The 6,000-nt window shown below is 46.0% G+C and overlaps 1 protein-coding gene across 1 annotated transcript in view; it reads right to left on the minus strand.

Moving 5' to 3' along the window:
• MFSD6 (major facilitator superfamily domain containing 6) overlaps positions 1 to 5,565 on the minus strand; it is a 73,685-nt gene extending 68,120 nt beyond the window's left edge. Inside the window, exon 1 of the mRNA XM_082658056.1 lies at positions 5,542 to 5,565. The gene's annotated coding sequence lies outside the window, so the exon portion shown is untranslated. The remainder of the gene's footprint in view (positions 1 to 5,541) is intronic.
• Between the last annotated feature and the right edge of the window lie 435 nt (positions 5,566 to 6,000).

The following is a 6,000-nucleotide window of genomic DNA, read 5'->3' on the forward strand; positions in this document are numbered from 1 at the left end:
TCTGCATCGGCAGGCGGACTCTCAACCACTGCGCCACCAGGGCAGCCCTGAGATACTCTTAGAGATATTACACCTTCAAAACACAGGGAAACTCATTAATGGGAAATAAAATTTAAAAGTGTGTCATTTTACCCCTTTGATACTCTTCTATTCAAACTCCCTCATAAAGGTGAGTGTGGGGGTCTACCTGTTCATTAGTTAAACACAATTCCACAGAAAGCATTTTGAAATAGAAGAAAGAAGGCACCCCACAACAGCTACAGAAGCTTGGCTATGGTGCACCACATCAGTGCACTTCTTTAAAAAGTCACAGATAGTGTCCACGTCGCTCTGTACGGTTCTGCTTTAAGTGTTTAGTGTGGGGCTTTGGGGCTTGGCTGTGTTGAGAAAGGCCTTATTTACCTTGGGCCAAGTGTGTTCTACCCTAACCTTGGGCCTAAAAAAGCCCAGAGCAGTTATAAGAGAAGAATTCGCCACATGGCTTAGAGGGACTCACTCCTCCTCTGTTCTGGGGCTCAGAGTTCCTCTGGGAGGCCTGGACTCTACTGCTCCATTTCCGCTCTTCACCCCACAGTGGCCACGTGGGGAAAGTGGGGTGGGGGGCACCCAGGTCTCTCTACAGAACCACGCAGGGAGTTACTACTAGCCTAGGCTTCTCGCGCACTTTCACCAGGCACAATTAACCACAAATCAAGTTTGTTGAGACAACACCAGTTCCTCTTTCCAATTCCCCTTTTATCCCCAACAAATCCACGCCAGAGCTCCCTTGGCCACTGCTGACTCATAACGTCCCATCTCCCTCTCCCCCAAGTTCCACTCTTGGTCTTACATCAAAAAATTTCCTCAGAGTCATTCAAAGCTGGACTTCCCTGTTTTCTACTTGCACATCATTCCCTGAATTTGTCTCCCCTACTCAAACACAGGCCAGAACAAATGTCAAAAAAGATGTCTCAGCCATCCTTTACTCAATCCTCTCTTATATCTCTGGAATACGATTTTTGTAAGAGCCTAGATTTCTTCCCATCTTTGCCCCATTCTCTCCCATTCCTAAATACAGCAGGACCACCAGGTCACAGGTAATACAGGCCAGTCATTCACATTTCCAAACCTTAACATCTCTTCAACACAATCATCAGCACATCTATGGCTCAGCCATATTCACATTACAGTGGACAAAAGCAGATGAAAGCTACTTTTAATACACAACATTTGGGGTATATTTTGTTGGTGCTGAGGTAGCGGGGTGTGTGTGTGTGTGTGTGTGTGTGTGTGTGTGTGTGTGTGTGTGTGTGTGTGTGTGTGTGTGTGTGTGTGTGTGTGTGTGTGTGTGTGTGTGTGTGTGTGTGTGTGTGTGTGCGCGCGTGCTATTTAGAGCCACAAACTAGCAACCAGAGTTGCAATAGCTATAGCAGACACATATTAATATACAGGTTCAAAGTTTAGGTGTTCCACATTTTTTATTTGTTTTGGTTTGGTTTAGTTTTCTATTGGGCTCCGCGCCAATAAATCAATATCTTAGCAAATGGCTCTGATAGTTTCCAAAAGCTACCCAGCCAAGTAACTTAATTTAAACAATGCCATTTTACAAAGCGGTAAATAAGTGTCTTATAAATACAGAGAAGGAAAACCAGCTACAAAGCAAAGTTACTGAAACCCAACAATAGGGCTAAGTACTGGATAACATGTCATTCAGGATTTAGGACAACAAATCAGGCTGACACAGGCATTCTCACCCTCCAAAATGCCAGTAAAGTAGAATAAATGGCCAAAGACAGCTAATGTTGGGTAACTAAACATGGAGGAATCATATCCAAATGGAATGTTCCTGATGGAGACATTAAGGGTGTTTTCTTTGCCCCACACAGAATTCACAGCAGATGTGTACGTCTGCATTTCCCAGGAATCCAAAATGCTGTGCACTGGGAAATGACACATTCATTTTGCTTTGAGGAAAAGGTTTTACCAAAACTGGCTTTGTACTAGGGTAGGATTTTGCACTTGATTTCTGAGTTTAAAGAGAATGTACTGAGCAACAAAATTTCCTAAATCAAAAGCCTAAGATTTCCCTCAGCCCAAAACATAATTAGAACCTTAAATGAAACGTTGGATGACACCTAAAATTGTCAGAATATCTCTTCTGCAAAATAATTTTACAATTATGTTTTTCTCGTTATTGCCTATTACGTTTATAATGAACCAACCTTATTCACTTTTCCTTTGGGTACAAAACACAAGGAAGAATGTGTTTTCTTGATTCTGAAAAGTCTGAATGTATTTGATTCTGGATTTCTAAGTCTGAGCAGGGAAATGTATTAATTTTTAAGGATTCTAAGCAATGATTTTTATTAGTATTACATAAAACAGAATTGTGGGATTTGCATATATACATCTGTATGTATATATATACACATCAGACAAGATTATGTACATATATGCACATGTATATGTATCTATACATATATATGTTTATATATGCATCAGACTAGATTAACTTGACAACTTCCTGCTCCTGAAATTATGTTACTAAAAATAATTACACCTGAAGTCATCCAGAATGCCGTAATTTCAGGAAATGACACAGCAGATAAATTTATTTCTCTTACTCCTACCTTCTACATAAAGAACAATTATGCTTCCAAAGACAGCCACCACTAGCAAGAGCAGGAAGAAATTCTTATCACCCTATGCAGCAGGTAAATTGGGGTGTGTGCACCAAAGCATTCTTATTGGGGAGGAAAATTGGGGGTGCTGTAGAACACCCTATAGATACTGTTAGAAAAGGTAAAACTTAGTCATCCAAGACTGGTCACCCTTTGCTCCTACACATGCGATTCCCAGAATACCACCTTCCTCTTTGATCTCCTGAGTCTCATATTTCACTTCTCTAACATTACAGAGTTTAGGCACATTCAATTTTTTTCTTATTTTTGATTTTTATTAAGTGAATCAATTCTATTCCTTTTGTTTCCTTTTTAGTTTCTATAATAAAATAACAAATGCTTGTTGCAAAAAAAAAAGCTTTTTAAGCCCAAACATAACTTTATAAGGGTAAAAGTACCCTCTTTTCTTCACCATCTGAACCCACTTCCTTCAGGAAGCCACTGTCAACAGTTTGGAGACAACAAGGTATACGTGTGCTTGTATGATGGTTTGTATATACATCTCTTCCTTTTTTCACTTACCATATCATGATTTTTTCCCAAGACAATGTGCCAAAGCAGCTAACAAATACATTTACATCTATTGCATTTCTCCCTTTCCCTACAATGAGACTGCTAAATCAAGATGTACTGAATATCAAAAGAAGTCAAACAAAAAACCTGTCAGCCTAACACTAAATATATCTGGTTATATTCATTTTTACACTTGCCTTCAGCCTAAAAATGGTGAGAACAAATGGGTAAACATACATGCATAAATATATATGCACTATATAGATTATCTTACACAGATAAATGTTAACATATGTAATGTATGTATGTTGCAATGAAATTAATTTTCAAAGGCAAGAAGCAAAGGAAGGCACCTGTGTAGGTGGTGAGACTTAATGGGTCCTGAATAGGGAGGGACACCGTGTGGAAATTTCCTGGGCTTTGGAGCCAGAGACACGGGGTCAAACCTAACTCCACCTCTTACTGATTATGTGGTTTGTGTAAGTTCCCTAACCATTCGAGCTTCCTTTTCATCATCCATAAAATGCGACAAGACTTATCTTACAGAGATATAGAAATTCAGTGTTTAAGATGGTGTCTTGAACATACTAAGTGCTCAAAAAGTGCCTTATTACTGTTAATCATCCAGAAACTATATATGCTAGACTTGGTGATCCAATACCTCATATCACCAAATACCTGCAAACCTTGCTGTTTCGTTTATCTTTGTGTTTTGGTTTGCCTTCATGTTTTTACATTTACCTTATTCATACAGATACAGAAAGTGCCTTAGAAATAAATTACTATAAACATGCTTAGTAGCTTTAATGCATTATTGAAATATGATCCTTTCTCCTCCTACTCCCCCAGCCCTGGGCTCAGCAGCAATGTCCCAGCTTCCTCCTAAAAGCAATCCTAAGTTTTACTTACAACTGGTGGTAAACACAAGCGATCTGACTACCACAAAATAACTGAAAATATCTTCCGTGTCTGCTGATGACCATCAGCTTAAAGTGTCAAAAGCCGACCTTCCCAGTGAGGCGACTTCCTATCCTCTCCTTTTACTTAACAAGGCCATCAACGATGCATACACCTTTAGCAGACTAGTGGCCACGTCTTGGGGAAGAGATGCTCTGCAGACACCAGAGGCCTACCAAAAACACATCTGCTTTTATCACATGTCGTTGGTCAACTGTACGTCCACCCACCCTTTACATTCATTTATTTTGAAAAGGTTAGATTTCCAGAAAATCCTAAACTTCTAGAACAATTAGGGGGAAGCTTGACCACTGTACTATCCAACCAACTCCTTTTACAGGTGAGAAAACTGAGGCTCAGGAAGATGTGACATGCCCAACAGCATAAAAATATTTAGACACCAGTTGGGATTAAAACCTCAACTCTTCAAGGTTCTTTTCTACTACTAATAGGCAAGATTTTATCTGTTCCAGTAGCTCTGTAAAATGTTTAATTATTAAAGATTTTCGAATAAAAGGAAATGTTTGTGGTTGCGAATATATGTGGGAGAGGCGAAATGCACCGTGTGCTGGCCTCAAGGGTAACGAATCCACCTGCCTGTCCACGTGCAGATGGGATAAATGAAGGGGAAAGTCGCATTTGGAATTTTTCACCCTCCTACTTAAATTTACAGGGAGCCGTGTAGGGGACACAAAGGACCCCAAAGGACTAGAAACCCCGACTGTTATCTCATAATGGCTCTAGGGACATGTTAGGCCAGGCTGAAGTAAAGCAGCACGGAGGCGGGGAATTTCTCCCAGGATGATAGCAGAAAAGGGAAAGAGGTATTTTGCGTATTTATTCACCTGGGTAAGCAGACGCTGTCAATTTCCTCCTCTTGCCACCCAAGGAGCTACGTCCCTGCACTCGGATTGTCTGGTGTTCTCGCCTCCCACTTTCTCCCGAGGACGGTTATGGCAAGGGCGCGAGTGCGGCCGGGCCGACAAGGGCCTGGGCACTGGGGCGCAGCCCTCACCCGGCTCCCTGGCTGCTGCCGGCGCCCGGCGACGGCTTCCTCGGGCAGCGCCTTTGTTTTCCCCACTGCAGTTATGTTTGCGGAAGTGCTGCTCGCGCCGGGCGCACCGGGGGTGCAGGCTGTAGCTGCCCTCAGCGCCCCAAAAGATGACAACCGACTCGGGATCCAAGGGGAGGGAGACAGTAGCGGGCGAGCGGGGCTGGGAGCGGAGACACCCCCCCACGCCCTGGGGCCAGGCCCCTCCTCGGAAGCCTTTCAGCGACTGCAGGTGTGCGCGCCGCAGGGGGCTCCTCGCCCTCCGGCCGGGCCAGGCCCCTGCAGGGGAGCCCAGGGTGGGGCTACCCCGCCGCCCCGCCGAGCGCGCCCCCTTCCCCCTCGCGCCGGGCTCCGACTCACCTGCGGCGGGCGGCGACGGCGGCGAGAGCTCAGCTGCGCGGGGCGCGGGGAGCCATCTCCCCCGGGCACGGGGCGGCGGCTCCGGGCGCCGGGGCGGCGGCTGTCGAGACGGCGCTCGCCATCTCGGGCGGGTCACTGGTTCCTCGGGAGCTGCGGCGGGGCGGGGCGCGGCGGAGGGATGCGGGCCGGTGGGGGAACCGGGAGCGGCGAGCCGAGCGTACCGGTCGGCGCGACCTTCTCTCCTCCTCCTCCTCTTCCTCTGGCCCGGCCTCCGCCGCTCTCTACCGGCTGGACCCGTTTCAGGGCTGAGCGCCGAGGACCCGCCGCCAGGTGCAGCGCTCCGCCTCCTGCGGCGGCGGCGGATGCGTCGGCGGCTGCTCCTCCCGGCCTCCCGCCAGCCCTGGCGGCCCCGGGGGACCCACCTCCCCAGCCCTGCCGGGGAGGCGCGCCGCGAAGGGG

The sequence above is a fragment of the Grampus griseus genome (genome assembly GCF_964374135.1).
Source record: "Grampus griseus genome assembly, chromosome: 7".
Taxonomy (NCBI): domain Eukaryota; kingdom Metazoa; phylum Chordata; class Mammalia; order Artiodactyla; family Delphinidae; genus Grampus; species Grampus griseus.